Source organism: Sciurus carolinensis, chromosome 3 (genome assembly GCF_902686445.1).
Source record: "Sciurus carolinensis chromosome 3, mSciCar1.2, whole genome shotgun sequence".
Lineage (NCBI taxonomy): Eukaryota > Metazoa > Chordata > Mammalia > Rodentia > Sciuridae > Sciurus > Sciurus carolinensis.
Genome location: NC_062215.1, coordinates 12,632,032 through 12,659,395, shown reverse-complemented (window position 1 = coordinate 12,659,395; position 27,364 = coordinate 12,632,032). Strand labels below are relative to the sequence as shown.

Genomic DNA, 27,364 nt, shown 5'->3' with positions numbered 1-27,364 from the left:
CAAAGGACTCATCCCTGGAATATGTCTCCTTTCCCATTTGAATAACTGAAATGCAACATGAACAAAAAGTAAATAATAAGACAATCTGCTGGATTCACTAAAAAGTAATGCTTACTTACTCAAATTTATAATGCCCCATTTCTCCATGCATTCCATTTAAACCTCTGATTTCTTTTAAATAACATCACTATTGAAAACTAACATTATGCTGCAAAGCTCTATTACTTGAATTGTTCATAAATGGATTTATGGCTGCCGCTGAGTCCTCTGAAAGACTGTATTGTATGCATCCTCCCTCCATCTCCCCAAGAGCATTCATAAAGATAGTCCTACACCTACATTTGCCCTCCTGCAGAAAGCTGGGTATTTATACCTGGGGAAAAAAAAAAAAAACTTTCACTTAAATTGCTTTAATGGGTTCTAAGTAAAACACTACTCCCAATAATTTACTTTTCCATTTGATTGGCCAAGGATTTGAATTATAGCTCACAGGGTAAGTTCGTAAATAAACAGTGCTAGCATTTGAGCATTATAATGCCACATGAGTTTGGAATTTCTATTTGCCAGTTACTGAAGGACCCTGAACACTGCAGAGCTGTGCTGGCGTGTCAGCTGTCTCACCTACTCATCTCCTTATCTCCCCAAAAATTCAGTATCAGGACTAAGATCTCCTTTGCAGGCTCCACTGACATGTAGACTTGTTTCAGAGGGTAGGACAAGCTTCTTCAGCTTTGCAAACTTCTGACATTAAACCATGTTGCAATGATTTCAGAATGTCTCCCAGGTATGACTTCTCAGCACACATCATCAATAAATATGTAATGCATGCTATTGTGTAAGTTGCAAGACTGTTAATGTTTTAATCATCCTCCCTTTGAGCAGGATAGCAGTGAAAGTAAATAAATCTCAAAACAATACTTTAATATCTGTCTACAACTATGAGAAAACTTGATGTGGTAGGTAAACCAGAGATGGTCCTCACATTCATTAAGATAGCTACTGCCAAAACGAAAAAAATCCAGAAAATGACAAGTATTGGCAAAGATGCATAGAAACTGAAACTCTGGTGCATTGTTGCTGACACTGTAAAATGTCGTAAGCACAAGAGGAAAAAAAATCCCAGAGGCTCCTGAAAATTAAGAATGGAACCACCAAATGATACAGCAGTCCCACTTCTGGGTACCTATCCAAAAGACCTGACCTCTCAGAGAGGTAAGTTTCACGCCCATGTTCACAGCAGTAAGACTCACAACAGCCAAGACAGCATCAACAGGAGTAAAATGCAGTCTGCACATATAAAGGAATGTGGTTCAGCCTTAGAGGGAAAGGATATCTGGCCACTGCTACAACACGGGGAAACCTGGAAGAGACCAGGCTCAGCGACACATGCCAGTCATAAAGACACCTACTGTATGAGCCCACTTGCAAGAGAGGGTTTTTAAAGTAGTCAAACTGATAGAAACAGAAAGTAGAGTGGGGGGTGACCAGGGCCGGGAGGGGGAAATGGGAAGCTGTTATTTAATGGGCGTGGAGTTTCAGTTTTGCAAGATGAAAGAAAGTTCCCAAGTTCGGGTTCACAAAACCCTGACTATATTTACCACCACTGAACTGTATGCTTAAAGATGGTTACGATGGTGAATTTTTATGTTAGATGCCACTTCTGAAAAAAAAAAAAATAAAAATTTAACTGAAACATTTTAAAAGGAGCACCCAACATTTCATTTATTGCTTTAAAGGAATTATGATGGGGGTGTGACAAAACTCTTATTCTTATAAAACTCATGACAATTCCCCATGAAAATGCTGCTGACAAGCAGTTCCTCAGTACCAGTACCATCATTCCTGGGCTTTTCCACAAACAGCCCGCAGATTCATCTCTAAATTGGGTCTTAATCTACACAAGAAAATACAGAACCAGTAAGCACAAAAATTGAGCATTAAATAAAATTAAGTCTCTGGAAAAAGAACAAGTTTGATTTTTAAAGTAAACATCATCATTCTGTCTGCCCAGTGCACTAAAGTCTCTGGAAGCTTTTAACAGCAGTAGGACCCTAATTGCATAACCTTGTTTTCAATGAGTGGATGAAATTATGCTATAATTTTTCTTATTAAAAGAACATAACCAGTAGCGTGATGCCACCCACCTCCCCATCATCCATCTGCCTTCCCCGTTAGGCTAGGTAAGATGCGATGGCTCTCTCTGCCCACCCCAGTACCGACGCTTACCCTCCACAGGGGGCGCACTCCCGATGCGATTTGCTTCCTGGTGGCCTGATTACACCACGTGACTTCCAGCCTCCAGTCCTACAGCTGCTCAGGGAACTTTCCTCCCCATTCCATTTCTCTCCACACCCACACTTCTTCCTCATTCCAATCAATTCTGATCTTATATGACTTATCTTTTTCAGCCAATCTTTCAAGTCAGTCCAACACCACTTTTTTCTTCTACAACAAAGCCCAGTTTCCCTCTTCACTTGGAAGAGGTGGTTGGGGTTGGAAATCACAGTACTACTACTACCTGGTTTCCTCAGTTTCCCTCTGTGGGTTTAAGTCACTCTGCATATGGCAGATAGAGAGAAGTTCTGGGCTGGAATCACAATGTCACCTGTCACTCTAGTCTCATTCTGCTTCATTTCCCTCCAGTTCTCAAGGACTTTTGAACGTGGGCTCTAGAGTCAATTCAATTCCTGGTTTTGCCCATTCCCAGCTGTGTGACTCCATGGTAACTATCTAAACAGTCTAAGGCTTAATTGTATCATCAATAAAGTGCAGAAAATAATAGTACTTGCCATATATATTGGTGTAAGAATTAATCATGGAAAGAAAAGTGCTGAGGTCCACATGCTGGTTCAGACTGAGACAGGCTGTGAGCAATGGTAAGTAGCGGGCAGTTTTGTTGGGGAGGAAGATACAATGGCTCTAATCCTTTGGAGTTTAGGCAATGTCACTGGGCCTTATTCTGAGAAGCCCTGGCATTCTGCACAGGCCACAGGGAAAAGTTGCAAACGCAGAGTCAGACTACAGTGGTGTCCTCGGAAGCACGCATCCGTGTGCATCATGAATAAAGATGCTAACAATAAGCCTTCTGGGGTGGGTCAGACTCTCCACGACAGACTGCAGTGTGCATGTCTTGAAGTGACCACACATCTCTGGAGTATGTGGATGGTTTCGTGTCTTCAGCAGGAAGAGTTTTTATCACAAACCCAGTGCTGAACTTAGCTCAGTTGGGGGGGGAAAAAAAAGGAACAAAGCAACGAAATCCGCCTGTGGCCCCACACACCCGGCATCCCTCAGTTATCCTCAGAAAAACACTACTAGCTCCCTAACAGCCCAGGACAGGCCAAAAGGAAAGTGTTAATGTATTACTTTGTCTTCCTTATTTTTAAAGTCCAGTAACCAAAATGACATGGTTATCACCTATCAAATTAATAAACTCCCTTAAAATTCCAAGTCCCAGCACGGGCTGGGTTCAGCCAAGAAAAGCACCTGCAGACTGAGGGCAAGAATGTCAACTCGTGCTGTTTTCTAAAGAGTAACTGGGCAAGCACACACCACAAGCCCTACAAAAAGGCCTATACTGTTTGACCCCAAAATTTCACTTTCTAGCAATTTCTACCACAGTAACTAAATATGCATAAAAATACCTAAGTAGAAGGATGTTCAAGCCAGAGCTACTTATCATGAAAAATGGGGAGCGGGGGGACAATAGAGGGTCAATTAAATAAACGACAAAGCCTGGTATGGTGGCACATGCCTGCAGTCCTAGTGACTTGGGAGGTTGAAGTGGGAGAATCACTTGAGTCCATAAATTTGAGACCGGCCTGAGCAATAAAATGACCCCATCTTAGAAAAGTTTCATAAGAATATTCTCCATCCATTTTTAGTATGCCTTCTTATTTAAGAACATACCCATACGTGTAAAAGAGCAGGGTAAAACTACATAAAAAATTGCATTATAAGTAGATACCTAGAACTACTGGGAAAGAGAATGAGAGGAAATGAGATTCTGGATGATTTCCTCTCTGTTACAAGTGGGCACCAAGGAGCATGTATTACTTTTATATAGGAAAGAAGGGGAGGGTGAATTTTTTAAGAGGTTCACCGTGTATCTGTGAGCAGTTTCTGCCAAACCCCTTCCCAGGGTCCTAATTTTCACATACACAAAACACTCCAGTATTTTCCAAGACCTCCTTCATAAATTGACTCTAAAGCAACTCCTTGGATTTGCAATTGAACCCAAAAAACTCAGATGGAAATTATTTTTCATTCCATGCAACAAGCAGCCTTTCACCCAGCCAGGAGACTCCTAGTAGGTGGGAGAAGAACTATATTTAGTAACTATATCCTTACGTTAAAAATTAATAGCTAACATATTCAACAAAACAGCAGTTTAAACCTGTATTGAAATCATACTAAAAACAGTTCTGCTCCTGTGCCAATTATCTTTCCCAGTGGGAGACTTTCAGGTTCAACATGAAGTTGGTGAAGTTTCTTCTCATCATTAAGGAACAGAGTGGGAAAGAAGGAATCTACAACACCAACTTTCCTGTATAGAAAAATTAGATACCTAATAGAATGTGACCCCCAGGAAATCCCAAGGATTACAACAGACTCTCCACTGTTAGTTCTTCTTATGGACTGTCCTTGGGGTGCCCCTCCCATTCAGCAATTTCCACAGCAATTTCCACAGCAAGACTGCTATATGTGTTGTGTTTAATTTATTTATTGAGGGTGCTGGGGATCAAACCCAGGGCCTCGTGCATGATAGACAAGCACTCTTCCAACTGAGCTACACCCTCAGCACCAGAATGAGCAATTTTGATCAGTTGAAATATGGATAAAAACAACAATGTTGTAGGAGCATATCAGCAATCAATACAAAACAAAATGCATTAGCAGTAGCAACTGCTTCTTGTTATCAGTTGATAGAGCTTTAAGAGAAGACCACGCCAACCAGTGGTCATCTCTGATCACTTTGCTACCATCCCCCCCCCCCCACTAAACCTGCACTGTCCAAAAACCACTAGTCAAGTGTGCTTACTCAGTGCTTGAAATTCACCTACTCTAAACCAAGATTGCTCCAGGCATAAGGCACCCACCAGATTTAGAAGACTGGATGCCAAGAACATTAATGCAAACTATTTCCTTTCTATATTGATTACATATTATGATAACATTATGATACATTTGATGACATTAAAATGTATTATTTAAATTAGCTTTCCTTGTTTCTTCTTGCTTTTTATAGTGCTGCTTCTAGAAAATTTACGATTCAATGCACTGTCTTGCTGAATCCCACTGTTATGCCATCGCAATGTTAATCTTCTTTGGAGCAGGTGTCACCAACTGAAATGACCCTGTCTGCTTCTGGGTTCACTTACCCACCCTGGCTCTCCCCCTCCCACCAAACAGAAGCCCCATTAGAACAGGGCCTGGCCACCCTGTGCACAAATACTCAGCACCTACAACTCAGTAGGTGTGCCTGGTGCCAGGTGGAGATTATGAATGATGAATGAAAGTTCACAAATAAATGACCAGACCGACATTAGTAATGCTCACACCACACACACTGCTCCCTCCCAATACTTGGGTTGTAAATCTTCCCTTTCAAATGTGTTCCGACTTTCTCCCTAAATGTCTCCACTTTCCCCTGCAGGTCCCAGGATGAGTTTGTGTTGAATGTGGGGAGCAGAGGTCTCCTTTCTGGGGTTTCTCCCTCACAGCCTCTGGTCCCCAACTTGGCATCACTCAAACTGGCCCACTAAAATCCCCCAATGGCCTCTCTCCCCCATGGTACCAAAGATGCATGCTCTGCAGCTCCACGTGCCCTTATCAGAGTATGCACCTCTGCAGATGTCTGGCTGGCACTGGAGGGTCTTCACCATCATTTGAAAAGCCAACCCCCACCCTAGCATGGCCCACTGCTCAGGCCTGAGTTGGAAAGCTGCAGGGCAGCTTCTACCAGCTCCAACGCAGAGCTGGCCACAGACCACATCACAATCCTGGGCAACACCTGTGCTCTACACAAACTCAGACTTGGGGACCTCAAGCTCAAACCAGTCAATGCCTGGAACTAGTGGGCCCCTTCTTGTCCATTAGAGCCAGTCTGTAGTAAACAGTGGGTGTGTTTCTGTTTTGGTTTTAGATATGTCTACTTAATTGAGACAGTTGCAAATTTGATGTGTGTGTGTGTGTCTAGGAGAAGCATATCACTGAGGTAGCAAAGGCCAGTGTCTGACACACAGACAGGCCCACAACCCAGAGGAAGGCAGTAACTGGAAGCTGGGACGGCACCTAGATGGGTTCTCAGTCACTACCTTGCACATCCCCTTCTCCAGTCCTGCCATACACTTCCCCAGGAAGTCACCTGTCAGAATGCCAAACAGAACCCAAAAGTGGTTCATCCTCCTGGACTCAGGAGATCATAAAAGCCAAAACCAATGCCAGGATTTGCTCAGGGTGACCCCACTGTGCCCCACGCTCTAAAAACTCACGGGTTTAAATTTGGAGTCATCTCCATCTCACACAAGCTGTTATTTCTGCCCAAACCAATATTTAATATTTATTTTATATAATACCACTATTTAGCCAACAAAATGCCTAAGAGGCCTGCAAAATGCCTAAGTGCCTTTCTCTTGCTCACCGGTCTAGGGAGTATGATATTTGCTTAAACCCAGATGCTTCTAGATACTGGAAAGTGTACCCTGTCCCCGAAATGCTTCAGAGGTGGCCTTTCAGCTGTTTTTAAATTTAGCAAAACCCTTCATTATATGGTAGAAATAGCTAAAGTTCTGACTACTTGGAACGGCCTACATTTCCTTTTATTTATGGATGCATAGAATTCTTGAGCGTAATTACAAAATTAAGCCACTGCTATTATTAAGATGCAAAAGTTGGATTTGCTTGTCGCCCCAAGTCACTGAGCTTCCATAAGCATTTTGCAGAGCAAGGAGACCCCGCTGACTAAACACTTCCCTGGTCCACACAGCCCCCTGCACATTAATAAACCTCCTCGTGAATGCAAGCAAAACTAAAGGCACTTTTTCAATGACAGCCCCTGAGAGGCTACGGAAATAATAAGTGTGGTTAGTACAAAACCACAGAGGAATCATAAAAGCAAAAACTCCAAATATGGTAACGTTGAACGAGGCCTCCAGAAGGTAGTAAGCTCTTTTTGAAAGACTGTACCTTTTCCCTGTTGTTGAAACTTTAGACATGGATACTGTAAACTGGTGTCTGTGCACAGGGTTCAGCTCAGATGTTACCTTCTCTAAGAAACCAGGTCTAATTCTCCAGCCTTTTGAAAAGTATCTCTCCTGAGCTCTGTGCTCCCAAAGCACCACATGTCCCTCCACAGCAACACTTTCCGAAGGCAGGTCCTATTCCATTCACAAGACGGAAAGAGTTATGGGTGAAATGCCTGCTTTCAGATGACTTAGCCGAAGAGGAGGATATGCGTATGCATGTGAGTGTGCGCATGTGTGTGCACACGCATGTGGGGTGAGAGGTGAATGGAGCAGGTGCTCCGGCTAACACCTGGTGGCTCCTGACCCAGGGATGTGACTAGTCCCTGCACTGTACTCTCAACTTTTCCACTGGTTTGAAAGTTTTCAAAAGTAACAATTTTTTTTTAATGAAATAACACAAGTCAGTGCTCAATTACTGATCATTCAATAAAGTAAGAACTGCAGTGGTTGTTTGTCCTAGTGATTGACATGCTCCTCCTACCACAGGTCACAAAGCTCATTCCAGGACTCTGACACCCAGGTGACTGACACAGGGCCAATGGGCGGGAAGTGGAAAACACCTGGAGGTCCTGTCAGTATTCTTAATTTGAAAATAAGTCCACTGGATGTTTCAAGCAGGAAATCCCTTTTTGCCCCAGGCAGAGATTCTACCATTAGTCCTCAGCAGAGTCTGATTTCATCTCTGAGGCACCTGGGGTGGCCAACTTCCCCATGCCAGCCAGACGTGATTCCTCGTTTTTTGCAAGCTCATGGCTCCCTGGGACTGGCTTCTGCCTTGTCTGACTGGTCCTTGGGGCAAGGGTGAGGCCAGCCTCCTTGGGCCCTCCCTTTCCAAGGCTGGGTGGTGGAGTTGCCTACCTGCCTCCTCATAGAGGATAAGTGCCCATAGGTTAGGCATATTACACTTGAGGTCTCAACCACGGGAGAAGCCCACAGAAGTCTCCGCGAAACTCCTTTTGGGGACCCCCTACAGCAGTCATCTGAACAAGAAATGACTGAGGTTCTGCTCAGGACTGAAGGTGAGTTGCAACCCTAAGAACATCAACTTGATGATCACAGGAAATTCTGAAATCAAAGTTCACAGCATTTCCCCTCCCCCTCCTCAGAATCACTGCAGATGATGTTGTGTGTGTGTGGGGGGGGTGTCTGTGGAAATGATTTGGCCTTTCTTTTTAGATAAAATGCAGTGTTCCTTAAAAAAACAAAAAGCTGAGTGGGAGCTGGCTGTATGTTCTTCCTTTCTCTCCTCCTATTTGGCTCTGTTGGCTCAAGGATGTATTTTTCTTTAGAAAAGTATTCCATACAACCCAATTTTGGCTATTGTAGTCCAAGGAGACTAAGAATACAAAACTATTAACATGAACATTTATATTATCATATGCATCCCAGAATACAGGAAATATATATACACACACACGTATATATCTTATAAAATAACCCATCCTCCATGATTTTATGTTGTTCTAAGCAACTTGCTTACACTGGGAGTATTTACAAGTGGGTAAGCCAGCATCTGTGTGCATCTTACATGGGTAAATTCCTTCCATCTCCTGTGAAAGAACATTAGGACTGTGTGGAAGCATGATACCGTTGAGAAGATAACCTAACATTTCGAACAACAGACAATCACTTTCTTTTTTAATGTTTTTATTACTGCATTGTGGTTTAGACATAATAATGGGGTTTGTTTTGACATATTCACAAGTGCGTATGGCATGGTTGGCTCCATTTCAATCCCCAGTACTTCCCCCTCCCCTCGCCACCTCCCTCCCTCTGATCCCCACCTTCTACTCTACTGGTCTTCCTTCTATTTAATTGTACATTTTAGTTTTGTATGAAACTGGAACGCACCGTGACATATTCATACGGACACACTCAGGGCAACTACACTCCTCCATTCTTCCCCTTCCCGCCTCCCCTCTCTCCCCCTTGGTCCACTGCCTTGCCTCTACAGCTCTCCCTTCTATTTTCACGAGGTTCCCTTTTTTTGTTCCTTTTCTCTCTCTAGCTTCTGCAAATGGGAGAAAACATTCAACTCCTGACTTTCTGAGTCTGGCTTACTTCACCTAGCATGATGTTCTCCAGCTTCATCCACTTAAGGGCAAATGATAAATTTCATTCTTTACAGCTGAGGAGAACTCCACTGTGTACATACACCATGTTTTCTTCGTCCATTTGTCTTTTATTTTTAATTTTTTAAATTTGTTCTAATTCGTTATACATGACAGTAGAATGCAATTATGTATTTTCATACATCATACATAAATGGAGTGTAATCTCTCATTTTTCTGATTGTACATATTGTAGGATCACAACGGTCATGCAGTCATATGTACATGGGATAATCATGTCTATTTCTCTCTACTATCCTTCCTACTCCTATACCCCTTCCCCTCCCTTCACTCCCCTCTACCCCATTTGTCTATGATGGATACCTGAACAGGTTCCATAACTTGGCTACTGTGGATTGTGCTGCTATAAACAATGATACATATATCACTACAGCGTGCCGATTTTAGTTCTTTTGGATAAATTACCAATGAGTAGGAGGCTGGATCCTATGACGGCTTCATTCCTAGTCTTTTGAGGAATCTCCAAAACGCTTTTCAAAGTGGTTGCACTAGCTTGCAGTCCTACCCACAATTGATGAGCATACCTTTTCCCCACATTTTCTCCAGGAATTACTGTTATTTGAATTCTTGAACCACTTTCAAACTCATCAGCCCAGTTCACAAAAGGTGGTGCCCCTTGGTCAAGATGGGTGAAGCGGCAGTCTCCTGGTTCACACAGCTCCACGGCACTGAGGGTATGCAGACTCACTCGCAGTCAACCAGCGGGGCTCAGGGTGACATCAAGGACATCAACCATGATGCAAAAAAATGATGCCGGCCATCAGGTACTACCTGATTTTTTTTTTTTTTTTTTTTTTTTAATACACAGCAGGTTCCCTTTACCTAAGAGGGATATGTTCCAAGACTCACAGTGGCTGTCCAGGACAACAGGTAGAGCCACACCCTTTACTGTTTTTTTCTACCCACACATACCTATGATAAAGTTGAACATAAGGTCTCAGCAACCTCAGCATGTTTTTTCTTTCTTTCCTTATAAAGATGAGAATGTTCACCTTTTCACTTAAAGCGAACATTTTATGGCTTCTCTCTGCCATATTCAAATCGCCAGCAGCACTCCTCCCACAGTTCAGGATCATTATTAAGTAAAATAAGGGTTATTTGAATACTAGCACCACAACACCATCCCAGTGGATCTGATAACTGATGGGTAGGTGACACACAGCCCGGGCCTGCTGGACTCAGGGATGATTGACACCTGGTCAGGATGACACGAGATCTCATCACACCACTTAGAACCGTTTATTTCTGGAATTCTCCATTTGATATTTCTGAACCACAGTTGACTGTGGATAACAAAGCCTGGAGAGGGGGAAATTACTGTGCATGGTCTCATTCCTTACCACAATCCCACAACCGTGTTCATCGGCACGGGAGGGTACTGGGACAGAGGCCACTCAGGCCACAGAGCTGGAGACCCCCAAGTCTAACCAAACATGTGCCCCTGGGCAAGTCCCCCCAGCCCAGGGTCTCAGGCCTGTGTGTGCGGGACATGCAGCTGCCCCACAGTGCGGACCTACACACAGCCTCCAGGGCTTGCGGATCCCCTTAACTTCCTGTGCATTTTTGCATGTACATTTTTCTAGGGAAAGGGCTGCTGCTTTCTCCAAATTCTCCAAGAGCACTGTGACCAATAAGAGGTAAATGTCAAATGACGCAAGTAGTATCTCAAAGATCCAATCTGGCTCCAAAATTCCTTATCTACAAAACAATGGGAGCGTGTCTGATTCTATGAAAAGCTCAGAACTTCACTTCTTCCCTGCTCTCCCCACCTCCAGATCCTCATCATGTCATGACGCCCTCAGGGAAGTTACTGTCAGGGCCCCTCAGCCAGGACCAGCTCAGGGTCTCGGTAAGTGTGCCCGATCTCCACTCCGTGGCTCCTCCCCCGCCTTAAACCCTGACCCAGGTTTTCTGCTCCACTTTCTTAAAGTTGAGATACCTCTTTTAAAAAGCAATGACCATGCACACCAAGAAAGGGGGCTGCCAACAGGGAGACAGCCCCTTCTCAGAAGGGAAACAGCTGGGAAAGGGGCCTGGGTGCCTTTACACCGAGCAGCAACGCTACCCGAGGTGAGCAGGTAGCAATCTGGAAAATCCCCAGCACAGGCGGCCACACTGAGGACCGCGAACTGACTTTCTCTGGCTTCCTGTCCACCTCCTGGGGTTCCTTCTCAGTGAGCTACTAAGTTGATGTACCAGCTGTGGGGCTCCCATGGGGAGCAGGCAGGAGTTCAGTTGGGAGCTCCACAGGTAAGAGCAAACCTGGGGATCTTTGGAGAGAGGCTAAGGACACTGCAAGCAAGTGAGGGCCCAGCCAGTGAAGCCACTCTCCCAATGACCCTTAACCCTGCAGGAAGGCAGAATCGAAGTCCCCTCTTACTGATCTATCAGGAGCTTGGACAAAAAGGAGAGAGGGGACGGGACGGGGGTTGTGACTCAGTGGTAGAGCACTTGCCTCAGCACCACATAACAAGTAAAATAAAGGCATTCTGTCCATCTACAACTACAAAAAATAATCTTTAAAAAGAGGTGAGAGGTGACCAAGTCCAGGAGACAGAAGCTCTCCCAGGATGCTGGTGCCTTGGCTTTGCTAAGAGCCCCTGGGCTGCCTGCCCCTCGCCATTCGCTCCTTCTAGTTCTCCTTCGCAGTAGGGATGGCCAGCTTTTAGACTTGCCCTGACCCCGTGGCAGATCTTGCCTCAGCTCTACTGCATGAAGAAACCAAGTTTTCTGCTCACACGGCTGCTACACTGTTATTCATCAATCCAAGATGACACAATTAACTTCAACCCGGTGTTCCTCCTCCATGTGCCCTCTAACCCTCCCCACTGGAAAGGAGTTAACCTAGGAATGTCAATCATCCAGACATCTTTCAACACTGTTCATCAAGCAGGATAGACCTGCCCGCATGCAAACGGCAAGCAACATGAAACATGCAGGAAGGAACCTTTACCCTCTTGGACACATTTTATTAAAACGAGGGAGAAAATTTCAACCAGAGTGAAGACCATTGGAAATCTACATTTTCGTCAATTCCTCCAAGGGAGGTGCACTTCTTTTTCATGCAAGTATTTCATATGACATGTCATTATGTACTAAGGTCAAGAGTAGATGTAAGCAGAAGGAAGTAATGGAAGAACATACTTGTTTTCAAGTCTATGTTTAACAAAACTTTTTTGAGATCAAAAATTTAATTATGAGTAGAAGGGTCAACTTGGTACATTGGCATAGGGCAACTGGGGAACACCCATCGAAGTTTCAAGTGAACATTTTTAAATTTTTTTTTTTTTTAGTTGTAGATGGACACAATACCTTTATTTCTTTTCATGTGGTGCTGAGGATCAAACCCAGTGCCTTACACATGCTAGACAAACACTCTACCACTGAGCTACAACCCCAGTCCCTAAGTGCACATTTTTTGAACTGACGATCCAGCAGTTCTGCTTCTGGGGGGAAAAATACATATATATTTTTAACTAACATACTCCAGTGTGCAAAGAAAAAAGCAGAGAGCTAATCTAATGATTACTGAACATTCGCCATGTCCCAGGCAGTATTCCAAGGGCCTCCTATGTACATTAGCTATTCTATTCCACATACCCATCCTAAGAAGTAATTGGGTCACCCTTAATTCACAGTAGGGAAACTGTGACAGGAGAAATAAAGCAACTTTATCACCATCCAAGAGCTAGCAATGAGTAGAGCCAGAATTCGAACCCAGGAAGATTGAAGGTGTTCACTGCAACTCTGTTTAAAAAGGCGGCAGAACAAGCATGTCAGGTCAATGCCTGTCAATAGGAAACTGGTAAAATTAAAATTACGGTACATCCACACAAGGAAACACTTCAAAATGATTGCAAAGTCAGTCGTGTCTCTATGTGCAGATGTATTGATATTGTTAGTGAAACAGAGCGAGTTGCAGAACTGTGGAACATTGTGTTTTGAGATAGGTTAAAACAAAAACAAACAAAAAAAGAGTAAGATGGAGGCAGAGAAAAGTCTGAAGCAACACTCAGGAAGAAATCCACAGGAGACCTCAAAGGTGGCTACCTCTGCAAAATGTGTCCATGGGAAAGGGAACTTCTTTTTATTTTTTTTTTTAAGTTTTTGTCTGTTTGAAATTTCTATCATGAGAATGCATTAATTTTATGTTTTAAGGTGTTATTTACAGAAAAGATGACAAGTTGATCACTGATACCAGAGGGAGGAACAGAACTTTGGGCTTCATATTACCCATGGCTGGAGGAGAAGGCCAACTCTTCAGAAACTCACACGGCCAAAGTCAGCCCACAAGTAGGCACGGTCGATTTAAAAGTCATTCCAGGTAAAGGGCTGGGACGGACACCTGATTCTCATGAAGATGACCAAAAAGTACTGCCCTTAAATATCTTCTGCAGCAAATATGAAACCATCAGAGCCCTGGACTGCTTGATTCCAGCTTCTCTTTCCTATTTTAAACTCCAGGTTGATGGGCTGAGCCAGACAGCAGTAAAACCTCTAGGGAAGGACGTAAAGCAAGGAAAGGAAGGAACTGACCACGTTCAGTGTTTGCCAGGGACAGTACAGGCCCTGCCTGCTGCCCCAATGGGACCCTATATTACAAGGTCACCAACCAGGTGAGCAAACCCTACGCCTCCAGACGCAGCAGAACTGCTCCATAATTCGGCAGGATACTGCTGTGGAAGAAGCAAGTTTGAAAGAAAGAAGAAAGCAAGAGAGTCTGGAAAACCCCAGTTCTGGCACTTACTGAGACAGACTCAGTATTCAGACAAAGCAATTTAAGATGCCGAAAGAACCGAAAGAGTAAGAGGGTTGATTTCAAACGCACGTGATTTATTTACACCATGTGGAAGGGTTTCCGCTAAGGAAGAACAAACACCAGAAAACATGATACGGAATCATGGTTAATGTTCTATTCAGAAAAGGACCAAATCTTCAAAAACCAGAAATTTTTATCTATACCCCCTTGTATTTGCGATTCTATTAAAATATATGAGAAAAATCACTGCTTTTAACAATAACAAACTTCTAAAGCCCTATCCTCAGACAAATCACTATTCCATGAAACAGGCTCACTACTGAAAAAAGTGATCTAATGGGGGGGGGGCTAATTCCTGATCAAGGCTTCAATGTCCAATAAATCATATCCGAGACCAACAAGACATCCAAAGGCAGCCTTCAACTCTAACCGTCTGTCATCGTTGCAGTAGGAAATTATGCTCTACGCCCTACAGTGTGGATGCAAACCCACTCATTCCTATTTAACACATTTATTGGCCATTCTATGTGCCAAACACATGTACGTATATATGAAATGCTTACGAGTGCTAGGTGCCCATAAAATACACAAATAGCTCAGCAAAAACTGGAAAGAGAGAAGAAGCCCCGACACCTAAATACATTTTTACTGTAACTTCAACTTCCATTTTACTTTGGTTCTTAGAATCTGACAGAATTCTCCATGATGCTTTGGATGATTCCAGTTCTTTCAAAAGTCCTCCAAGAAGCTGAAATGACAATTTATTTTTGTGATAAATGTCTTTGCAGTAAGCACAGGTAATGTCCTACCACTCTAGGATTCTTCTCTTATTAAGCCTCATTGAACAGAAAGAGATGGTTTTATAATGGCTTCTGGTGATTCCGGTGAAAATTTTAAGGACAATGTTTCTCCCACAGAAAAGATTACTAATCATTTTGCCTATTGAATTACTCAAAATATAAGATCCCTCTCCCCAGTAACCTTAATGCTTTACTCTGGCACAAACACAGGCCGGCAGAAACACAGGTCAGCACAAAGTCTATGTATTTCTGCTGACATGAAATTAGTACCATGCCTTTGGGAAGTAACTTGGAAATATTTGCTAAGAACCATAAAAAATTCACCCCTTCCTTAAGAGAAAACAATATCAATACTTATGAACCCTACCCTTAATACTTGGAAATTCAGAAAAGTCAAATGTGCAAATCTGTCCATGATCAGTCATTCACAATAGCAGTAAATTAGAATATTACAGTTCAGTCAAGAAACATGGGTTGCATAATTTTGAAGATAATACAATGACCTTTTTAATTAGGACATGATACCTGATTAAGAGATCTGGATAGAAAAGCTATGCAATTATGTGTAATGCAAATAAAAAATGAAAGGATTACAGCAACAGAACACAATTAGGGGGTGGGATTATTACTGTTCGGGGGAGATGAATGCAGGACAGCTCTGCCTCAGCACTACTGGCGTGTGGGGGTCTGTCCTGCACAATCAAGGTGCAGAGCAGCACCTGACCTCTACCAGTAGCTGAAAGGAACACCTTCAGCCCCAGCTGTGCAATCAGAAATGACTCCTCCAGACAGCATCAATCCACTCCCATTGGGAACCACTAGGTTTAACTCACCTAGCTTCTCAACTTTCTAATTTGTTTCATTGTTATGTGTATTAATTTTTAAAATCAAAATGAATGTAATCAAAGATGCCAGCATTTAGTGACTCTTTATGCAAAGCTGAAAGTCCTGCTATAGTGCTTCACCCCAGTCAAGAACACAAGACAAGGGGACCGCGCTCTTCCACGGGGGTGGCCCATTCCTCTGGTCACCTCGGGGGCCATCGTTTGGGCAGACACAGGTTTTCTCCACTGAGGCAGCTCCCCAAGCACAGCATTTCCTTCCCTTACACCGCTGCCCTGCTCTGCGAATTAACCCACCCTCAAAGCCCTCCACAATGAGATGAACACAGGATGACACCTGACGCCATCTCTTTTACAACACTTGGTATTTTGCTGCCCTGTTTTTGGCGCACCTGACCCTGGAAACCGGGAGGTGCCTTGTCATACCACACCAGCATCCTTTCCTGATGACTACAGAGCCACAAGCTGTTGCTTTGGAAACATCAGGTCAGAGAGAAATCACAGAATAACTAAAAAGGGACAGAGAAAGTACTTCTTACACTCCAACAAACAGAGCAGCAAAGTTTTAAAACAATAAAACAGGATGGCCAAGCTTAAATTTTATTGTAACGTTAGGTGCTAGCAAAGCCACATCTATTTTGCTACTCTATGCTAAACAAGCACATCTAAGGATCAATTCCCCCGGCTGCTTGGAGGATCGAGCGAGATGCAGAAGGAAGTCCAAGCTGGCCTTCAGCTGCTTTTGCAGCCGGAATGTTGCGGAACCTCACGTTTCACTCACACCACCCCCCTCATGCTGCTGCCCTGTGGGCACTTCTACCTGGATGACCTTGGGCTTGTCATCAGCAGCCTTCCGCCAGGTGAATTCATGACATCGGTGGGTCCCCCGCTCAACAAAGTCACCCTGCTCCCCTCAACCTGGAATTCCTTGAGGACAGAGATGGAACCCCATAGTACAAAAGCTGACTTATGAATGGCCTGAATCCATCTCCAAAGAAAACCTTCTCCGGTGTGGGCTGGAGAGGACACAGACCGCTGCATGGAAAATCCTCTCCTGGAGACTGTGACCAGCAGATGCACGGTTCACGCCGGCCTGCACTCTCACTGCTGTGGCCTTGCTCTTGACCGGCGGGGGTGCCCCCTGAAAACCCAGCACCCGGTGCCTCGAGGATGACAGACTTGGACACACCAACCTGCTCTGCCACCTGGTTCTACAATGGGCTCTCTAAATCCAGGTTATTATAACTAAGTGAAGAACATGTGATGAAATGACAAAAAAAAATTACAATGATTCAGTTATTCACCATTGTTTATTATTCTTCTAAAATCATAATTAACACGTACATAATAATTCAAAGGTGAAGCAGTATGTAAAGTCAGGTGAGAAGTGCCAATTATGCTCGTGTCTGAAATGCATACTAGAAATGTTAAGATAAACAGAATATTTAATAATAATAAGCATTTAGGGGCTGGAGTTGTAGCTTAGTGGGAAAGCACTTCCTAGCCTATGTGAAGCACTGGGTTTGATTCTCAGCACTGCATAAAAATAAACAAAAGAAAGGTCCATTGACAACTAAAAAAATATTTTAAAAAATAAGCATTTAATGAGCATTTACTGTCAGCCCTAGCCAAAGCTTCCTATATACAGATATATCAACTCATCTAATCTCCACAAGAATCCCATGAGTATATACGTACTATTGTTTTCCTTGCTTTAAGAAAGGAAGTTATGGCTGTATCTCTGTAATATGCTGATTTTAAGTCCTCTGGGTATAGGCCAAGGAGTGGGATAGCTGGGTCAAATGGTGGTTCCATTCCAAGTTTTCTAGGGAATCTCCACACTGCTTTCCAGAGTGGCTGCACTAATTTGCAGCCCCACCAGCAATGTATGAGTGTACCTTTCTCCCCACATCCTCGCCAACACCTGTTGTTGCTTGTATTCTTGATAATCGCCATTCTAATTGGGGTGAGATGGAATCTTAGGGTAGTTTTGATTTGCATTTCTCATTACTAGAGATGTTGAACATTTTTCCATATGTTTGTTGATTGCTTGTACACGTTCATAGTTGCTCAGTTCACAATAGCCAGATTGTGGAACCAACCTAGATGTCCTTCAATTGATGAATGGATAAAGAAACTGTGGTATATATATACTATGGAATATTACTCTGCCATAAAGAATGATAAAATTATGGCATTTGCAGGCAAATGGATGAAATTGGAGAATATCATGCTAAGTGAGATAAGCCAATCTCAAAAAACCAAAGGACGAATGATATCGCTAATAAGTGGATGATGACACATAATGGGGGGTGGGAGGGGTTAGTGTTAGGGTTAGAGTTAGGGTTAGAGAGGGGGGCAAGAATGGAGGAAGGAAGGACTGTATAGAGGGAAAAGAGGGGTGGGAGGGGTGGGGGGGAAGGGAAAAAATAACAGAATGAATCAAACAACATTACCCTATGTAAATTTATGATTACACAAATGGTATGCCTTTACACCATGTACAGAGAAACAACATGTATCCCATTTGTTTACAATAAAAAAAAAAACCTTACAAAAAAAAAAAAAGAAAGGAAGTTATAAAAAAAGAAAGTGAAAAAATTAAAAGGAAGTTATGAGGCATTTGAGAAGCTGTATTGCTTACTCCCTGATTAAAGTTATATAACTTCTATCTGCATATCTGAATCCAGATATGCAGAAGTACGGCAGACATCCAAGTATGTACTTTCAAGAGTTTCCCATAATGTCAAATATGACACTTTTTAAAAATCCCTACAAAGCAGCCCATGAATGCTTATGTTCTTATTTTTGTTATATATGTTTTTTGAATTGCTTACTGGGGGACAATGTCAAAACAAACTTTCTATATTGGATCTTGTCTTAGTAATCAGCCAATTTCAGAATAAAATTAATTTGAGATTGAAGCATTTATTTATTCCCTCAAAAAACCAAACCTATAATTTTGGTATCCTGTGACTAGTAATTTCAACAACAGGAAAGAGCTGAGTATTATAATCCTTTTTAGAAAACTCAAAGCTATATTTTATAGACTTTTATACTCCAATGACCCTGACTCAAGATTACTTTTAGTAATAGAGATTAGAAAGATCTCCAAAATTAACTCAGAAGGCATCATAGACCTAAGTATAATTGGGGGCACTGTAAAATTCCCAGAAAAAAAAGTCAGAATAAATATCTTAATGACCCTAAACTTTGACCACGGTTTCTTATGAAACCAAAAGGATAAGGGACAAAAGAAATTGAACTTCATTGAAATTAAAAATTTTTGTGCTTCAAAGAACATCCCTAACAAAGTGAAGAGACAGTGTACAGGGCGGGCATGAATATTTGCAAATCCTATAAATGAGAAACTTCTACTTAGGATACATAAAGTACACTTCTAGCTCATTAATAACCCAATTTAAAACGGGGCTAAGAGCCAGGCATGGTGGTGCACACCTGTGATCCCAGCGGGTCAGGAGGCTGAGGCAGGAGGATCAAGAGCTCAAAGCCAGCCTCAACAACTGTGAGGCCCGTTCTCTAGATAAAATACAAAATAGGGCCGGTAATGTGGCTCAGTAGTCAAGAGTCCCTGAGTTCAATCCCCAGTACCAAAAAAGGAAAAAAAAAAAAAAAAAAAAGGAAAAAAACAGGGCAAAGAATTTAAAGATATATTTCTCCCCAAAATATGGCACTAAGCACATGAAAAAATGCTCAACATCCGAGTCATTGGAGAAATGCAAACTAAAACCATAATGAGATGTCACTTGACACCGATCAGGAAGACTAAACAAGAAACAAACAGTAAGTGTTGACGAGAAGGTGGAACACTCTGGACTCATCCACACTGCAGGCAGGACTGTCAAATGAGGAGGCTGAGGGTGTAGCTCAGTGGCAGAGCACCCACCTGGCACGTGGGAGGCCCTGGGTTTGATTGCCAGCACCACAAAAAAGGGGCAGGGGAGCTTCTTTAAAAAATGTGGGGGCAATTCCTCAAAATGTGAAACATAGAATTAACATATGACCCAGCGATTTCAGACCTAGGCAAAACCCAAAGAGGAATGAAAACACATCCACAGGAAAACTCACAGACAAATGAAAGTTCACAGCAGCAGTATTCATGATAGTCAAAAAATGGAAACAACTCAAACGTCCAACTGATGAATAAAGTGTGGCATATCCATTTAATGGAATATTATTGACCGGTAAAAATGAAGGATTCAAGCTACAATATGGAGAATCTTATGCTAATACAAGAAGTCAGACAGAGCGCCACGTGTTATATAATTGCGTTTATATGAAATGTCCAGATTAGGCAAACTCAAAGAGACAAAGTAGCCTCATAGTTGCCAGGAGACAGAGGAAGGGGAGAATGGGAAGGGAGTACCAACAGGTACAGGGTTTCTTCCTGGAGTGTAAATAGTTCCATGGTTCTGTGAATAGACGAAAGACCACTAGACCTTTAAGAAGGTTACACGAATGAATTCCCAAATTTCTTTTGGCAGAGCATAAGGAAAACCAGAAGGACATTTACACAGGTTGGGCATCATTCGGCGTTGACTGCCAATGATTGCTAACTCTCCCTTTCATCTGTCCACACCAAAACGCCAGGACCACTCCTAACAGCAATAAGAAGCCACGTCCGGGGTTCTACCTTAGCTCAGCCCCACAGACCTGGACAAGCAAACTCCTGTTCACTGGCCCCAGCTTTCTAAGCAGTCAAAAGCATAGGAGGATCAACAATGCTCCACGATCCTGAGGCTCCCAGACGTGCAGGGGACTGAGCCAGCTGGAGCTTCCGGCATCTTCTGTCCTAGACACGCTGGGTTGCTCCTCCTGCAGGAGTCACCTGAAACCAGCAGCGTGGAGGCCTGGCCCTCCCTCTCAGGGTGTGCTCAGGGGCAGGTGCCCTCGGCTCAGTGGGCGCCACCACCCACAGTAGAGACTTGGACCCCAGCCAGCCTTTCCTGGGTGCCGGGACAGCACATCAGGCCCGTGTGACCTGGGCTACAGTCCTCGGGGATGGCGCGGGGCAGGGCTCATTCCTCGCCCGGCAGACCACCTGTTTCCTGCTACCCCCGCCTTCTGCTGCCCATGCCAGCCTCGCCCGTGACCTTTGGCTTATTTTGTCTGTGGACTCTGCCTACAGGGCTGGGGCCGCTTCCAAACTTGAGTGTGTATCAGGGCCACAGGGAAGGTCGGGTCAGTGCAGACTCCTGGGCCCCAGGCCTGGCGCTCCCGAGCCAGGTTCCGGCGGGGCCCGTGAGGCTGGCAGGCTGGGCCTGCCTCTCCAGCACACTGAAGGAAGTTAATAAATATGCATCGAAGAAACCGTAGAATCTTGGCAGAGATCATAAATCATGTTTTACAAGGGCCTGGCACTTTGTTCCCCGTGACCTCAGCTGAGAGTCACAGCTCAACACGCTAGCAAGGCAGGGAGCAGCACCCCCCGTACAGCTGTCTGGGGGCCCCAGGTCCACGCGGCTCCTCCAGGCAGAGCCGGCCTGAGGTGCCGGGAGTGTGACATTTCCAGAGTTTCTCTGCGCCTCCTGTGTTTACCTCTTCACTGCATCTGATTTCTCCCAATTTAGCATCTCCCTGGCAGAGAAGTTGAAGGGTGAACGAGCCCAAAGGAAACAGAACCAGTTTAACTACGGCCCTCCTCCCTCCCACCTCGGAACTGCCCCCAGAGTTTTAATAACAAAGGAACCCTTAAAGAAGCCCAGCGAACACAGAACATCTGGGATACAGTATGCATGGGATGCTTTCTCCAAAGGCTTAAACTGGCTTCACCAAGAGGCCACCAGCTCACAGGACAAAACCCAGAAGCAGACCAGTTCAAAGGGCCACCACCTCCAACTCAGGAAGTATAAACCATTCTTCGCTGGATCCTTCTCTGGCTTCGGCAGCTGGTGCAGCATCAAAGCTGCCCGTTGGATAAAGTCGGAGTCTTCCAGCCAATCTTGGGAGGGGGTTTTGGGGGGCCGGCAATAAACCTTCCTTAACTAGTGCTAACTACCGACCAGCGCACTGACTTGTGACTCAGTTCTGCTGACTCTCCCTCTCTGTCTAATCTTCCCAGAACGTCTGCTGACCAGAATCCCTCCCCCGAGTACACAGGTAAGACGGTAAATCCAGCCACTAGATGGTAAGCGCCTCCACTAAACTATCACCACCCCCTCGAGACCACACGCCACAGAGGGAGGAAGATCCGGCAGGGTGAAGGAGCCCTGAGCAGACACTCAGCGAAGTGGCAGTGTCGATGATGTCATTACACCCTCCCCCGTGGCTGCCCACGGAACAGGAATCCTGGTGCCCTTTAACAAGGTCGACCAAGACTCGTTTGTTGGCTTAATTAATTTTGGGGGACTGAGACACAGAGGATGAAGGAAGAAGCTAGGTGGTGGAGTCTCCCCAGGCTGGACCAGTGCCATGGTAACCAGTGAGCAGGGGACTTGTGACCGGCAGGGCTGAGGCAATAGCTGCAGTCCAAGAAGGGGGACAGGCCTCAAGAGTCTCAGGGGACGCCCAGCATCCTCCAGAGCAAGGCTGGGGCTACACCTCACCTGAGCCACTGGTGTACCCAGAAGTCATGGAGGACGGGACCTGCAGGTGAGGCAAGGCTGGGGGGCGGGGGCGGAGAGCCAGAGTCACTGATTGAGGTGGTGGAAGGCCAGGGGGAGGGGACAGGTCAAGCACCTGCAGGCCTGCGGGCAGCAGAGCCCTCCCCCACCTGCCCATTCCCTCCCCAAAGACAGAACTGGTGGCACCAGCCAGGCGGGGTCACCCTCCCCACGAGGACCCAGCCCACACCCCTCACCACTGGTGATAAAGCAGCTAACCAATGACTGGGCTGGTCTCCTTATTAACTCTAAGGACTGCTTAGGACCCCAGTTCACTGATTAGATGCTAAAAATCTGAGGACCACTTCCTCCGGCTTCTCACCTACTTAAAGGCTTGAGCTCTTGATGTGTTACAAACCCAGAGATAAACGGGCCCATCCGGGGCTGGAAGCAGAGAAGGAAAACAGGAGGAAGGATTTTAAATCATACCTTTCCTACAATGGCTAACTGGTTTAGCTTCTTCATCTCCACATAAACCCCAGAAAAGCGAAAGTAATATCACTTAACCAGCTTTCTACATTTAGAGAGCCATTGAGGATTATTTGTTGATTGACTTAATAACTGGTGGCTGGAGAAAGAATGAGAAAATTCAGAGAAGAAAGGGAAAGAACCCAACACTAGCCACTTGAATAAATATCATTAACATTTTGATATATTTCCCTACAGGTCTTTGAAAAAAATTAAAGTGTACAGCCATTGATGCAGGTGCAGTACTGCATGATAGTTAAAGCACAAAGGCCTGGGGACACTCAGAAGCTGTGTGACCTTGGTTAATTCACTTGCCATCTCTGGGCTACTTATCCCTCATCGGATAATAGGGACTCGAATACTTCTAACTCATAGGTTGGGTGTCAGGATTCAATGAACTAAAGCATTGCAAGTGCCTAACACTCGTGTGTGCTCAGCAAATACAGTCTCTTCTATATTTAGTCTGCTTCTTTCTTTACCTGTACAGCAAACACCTTTCCATCATGACAAATACACTTCCCCGTTTTCGTGGTTAATGGCTATGGGTGTCTATGGCACACGTGGCCCTAAGCGAACCCCAGCCCTTGCGGCCCTGTTCCATCGCTATTTTTCCTATGCTAAAGACATGCTACCAGCCTCCTGAGTGCGCCTCCCAGCTCCTCCACTCCATTCCCTTCTCAGGGAAACCCCAGAGCAAAGTGCTGAGAAGGAATGACTCGCAGTTACATGGGGTTTGTATCTTCCTCTAAAAAGGAACCTGGAGTGACAGCACCTCCCCCCACCCCCCTGATCCTGCTCCACACAGGCCCTGCGCCTGAACGCTCAGGAGGCGCTAACCACTGATCGCCCACGCCCCGTCCCTAGCTGAGGCTCATCCGAACAATCCTGCCTTCTTCATCACCTCATTTAACCAACTGCCTGTGCCACCGTGGAGGTCTTGGAGACACAAGAGGGCTGTCCCCGCCATCGAGAAAGCCTGGGTCGGGGCTGGGGAGACAGTTCAGTCGGTAGAGAGCTTGCCTCTCAAGCACAAAGCCTGGGTTCAATCCCCAGCACAAAAAAAAGAAAAGAAAAGAAAGCTTGGGTCACTCAGGAGCAACCAGCTGGGCCACCATGTTTGTGTGTGTCCATTGTTGCAGTTCAATTATTAATGGCTCTCCTCCCTTCTCTCCTGGAGGGTCCTGGTCGGGATGGTGAGGTCACCTTAGTGAGAAATGCACCACAGCAGGATCTGCTGGCCCAGAGCAGTGATGCCAACAGACTGGGGCCTGGGGTGGGAGGGAGGAGCACAGAAGCACGGGCCCCCGGGGAGGCAGCAGCTCGGCTGGGCAGGAGGGCCAGGAGGAGGATGCCCAGGGTGGGGACAACAGACTTGTCCAACACTCAGAGGTCCGCCACCCCATTCAGTCCCTGTGTTCTCCCAGAAAAGAGTGGACAGAGCCATATCCAATGGTTTTAAAAGGCAGGTGGACTGTGTACAGCTAAATGATTCTACACATTTTACTGGATTATCTGGGGTAGAGACAAAAAATGCATGGAGAATAACCTAGAACCTCAAGGCCCCAGTGTTAAAAATTTTTTCAAACATATCATCCTTTGTCCAGGGTCCCCAGCTCTGATCGGACCAACGTCCAGCTGGGGTCGGTCTCAGGGATGTTAATAAGCGGATGGAAGAGATCACCTGCATGGCTGTGGGGTCCGCTCAGCCCCTCCCCGCCCCGCCCCCCAGGAACCCCTCCTGCTGTTTCACGGGGGAACCTTAGATCAGTCATCACGTGGTCCTCCTCAAGAAGCAGCTGGGAATCCTGTACCTCATGAGGTGGTACAGACACTGACGCTCCATCAAAAGAGGCCAAACCCTGGACGCTCTGCAGTCTCATCAGGCTGCGAGAAAACCTGCCACCTGAATGTTTTACCTAAGCCTTAGGCCAAATTTCTGATTAACGATCACAAGCCTCATTACAGAAGGCATAGCACTCTGACCTAATGTCTACCAGCCACCCGCTCACAATCACTTGCGAAGAAGGTGCCAGTCAAGGACCCATGGAATAGAGTAGAAGAAAGTGTTTGGGAAGACAGGGATCTGGGACTCAAGGAGTCAAATACCCTCAATTCACAGATTAGGAAATGAAGACCTAGAGACACTGAGACTTAGTCTGAGCCAGAGGATTCGGGCTAGACCAGGGAGCAAGACTCAGACCCAGACCCTTTTCCTCTAAAAGCAACTAAAACGAAAGACTCACAATGAATTGTGAAATTCTGTATTGATAAGCTTAATTTTCAAATTGCATTTATCTTCGTATCTGAAGAAGCACTTTTTCTATCCTTATGAAAAACAAAATGTACACACACACACACAATCCTAAGAGATAGGTTCCAAGTCAAAAGTCACAGGAATAGCCAACAATTGAGCCTAGATTTTCAAAATGCTCAATCAGCTACAGTAATTTAAATCAAAATGCATAGAATTCAGGAGGAGGTAAAAACCACCAAAATTATGAGTTTCATTATCTTAAACAGATGTTCTGGAAGAAATGTCACTGGTTGGAATACCACGGTTGGATTTCTGAGTTCTTGATACTGACCGAGAGGGACAATTTGCCAAGTACCTCTCAGTACAGGATCAAGTGACCGAGTTGCCCCCTATAGAGGGAAGGAAGGTGCAGGGTGTTTTATCAGTGTAGGGAATTCACTTTGAGTGGAGCGTCTGGGTTACTCCATTAGGGTTAGCATGCACCACATTTACTTATTTTGCATGAGGGCCGTTATCATTACAGGTCACTGCATGTGTGTGGGCATTGTTTGTACATGGGTGTTGTCCTCACCTTTAGCAAATGAGCCAACACAATGAACTGGAACACTGAGAACCTGCCCAGTACCTTAAGGCCAACAAGCACCCCACTGAGATTCAAACACGGTCTTAGGAAGCCAGGTACTAGTGTTGAGCACACGGGACTGCTTTTATTTAATCCAGTGAGTTATTTAATCAGGAGAGAAAAATAAACCTTGTGAGGCCATTTTACCCCATTTGTTATCAAGACTGTCTTTTAGAATCCAACAGTAAATCCAGAGTAAAGAATTCAGAAACATAAAGAACAAAGCCTCAGATTTCTAAAACTTCACAGTTTAGACTCATTTTAAGAACCGTTTTAAGTTCAGCAGCAGCTCTGACTGGCTACCTCCCTTACCCTGTATTTCTATTCAACAGCCTCTGTCTTCCAGACCCTAATTTTTCACCTGTCCTCTGAGCTTTCATTAGGTCTTTTATCTGCCAGTGTGACCAGGGACTTTTTCTTAGCTCAGGTTCCCATCTGGGAATTCTTGGCCAAGAGCCCAGTCACCACTGCAGAGGGACCGAGAACTGCAGGTTTCTTTCTATGTCCTAACAAGACTTCCACAAAGAATACAGGGACCCTTTTTGTTTCCTTCAGAGAAATCCAGACTCTGTGAACTCAATATGGTCCTGTTAAAAACTTATCAAACTCCTGATTTGTTTGCAAATTGAGACCAGTTATAAGTGCTTTGCTTCTGGCACCCTGGACACAATGTTTTCAAAAAGATTTTACTTTTGCCCTGACAACATAATTATCTGAAAACAGGGAGGGGAGGGGCAGAAGGCGATCTGAAAAGATCACTTCGATGTGAAAATTATGGTCACCTAAAGGCCAGTGTGGAATAAAACCCCCCAAAGCACCTCTCAAATCATTTAATAATTTAGATAACAACTTATCTTACTTTGGCTTACTATGAGGTGTTTTTTTAAAAGACAGATTCTGGTCATTTGGGGTGTCTTTTATTTTGATCTTAAATCGCATGGAGTCAATGGCAATTTCTGCAATCCTCAAGAGACCCACGGGAGGTCTACAAGGAAGAGCCCATCCTTTCTTGTGAAGGCAACTGGCCCACAGAACAAGCCGGCTCCAGACAGTTCACCCCACCTGAAGCACAGCTGGCAGGAGAGACCTGTCCTCCTCCCCTGGCTCCAGCAGTCTGCTATTTCACCACTTCAAACTCCTGGCTATTACTTAACTCTCACAAGCTTCCCACAGCTCATTCATACACTCCGTTCAGTTCACAGGTCAACTCAGCTCTTCTGAGTTCACGGTTCCACTTTATCTATAGTGAAGGAAACTGGCTCTGGAAATAAGAACACAAAGGAATACGTCTATTTGCTTTGGTGGTGCCGGATCCCACCTAGAGCCTAGTGCCTGCTAAGCAAGTGCTCTCCCACTGAGTTATACCCCTAGCGCTGGTGATTTATTTTTAATAAGCTCGCCAGGTGCATATCTCTATGAAAAACCTCACTGGAAAAGTTACTCAGAAAACAGATTAGGGCTGGAGGTATAGCTCAGTGGTGTACAGCACTTGCCAAGCTTGGGCAAGGCCCTGAGTCTGGTCCCCAGCAACACAGGCACACACAAAAGGAAAGGAGGAGGAAGGAAAGAAAGGAAAAAATAGTGGTGAACCTTTGCCTTAAGGAACATTTCTATCTG

The 27,364-nt window shown here is 44.7% G+C and overlaps 1 protein-coding gene and 1 non-coding gene across 3 annotated transcripts in view; both read right to left on the bottom strand.

Moving 5' to 3' along the window:
- Prkca (protein kinase C alpha) overlaps positions 1-27,364 on the bottom strand; it is a 403,509-nt gene that overhangs the window by 323,829 nt on the left and 52,316 nt on the right. The window lies entirely within an intron of this gene.
- Positions 4,727-4,799, bottom strand: Trnad-auc (transfer RNA aspartic acid (anticodon AUC)). The gene has a single exon. It is a non-coding gene; the product is annotated as a tRNA-Asp (tRNA).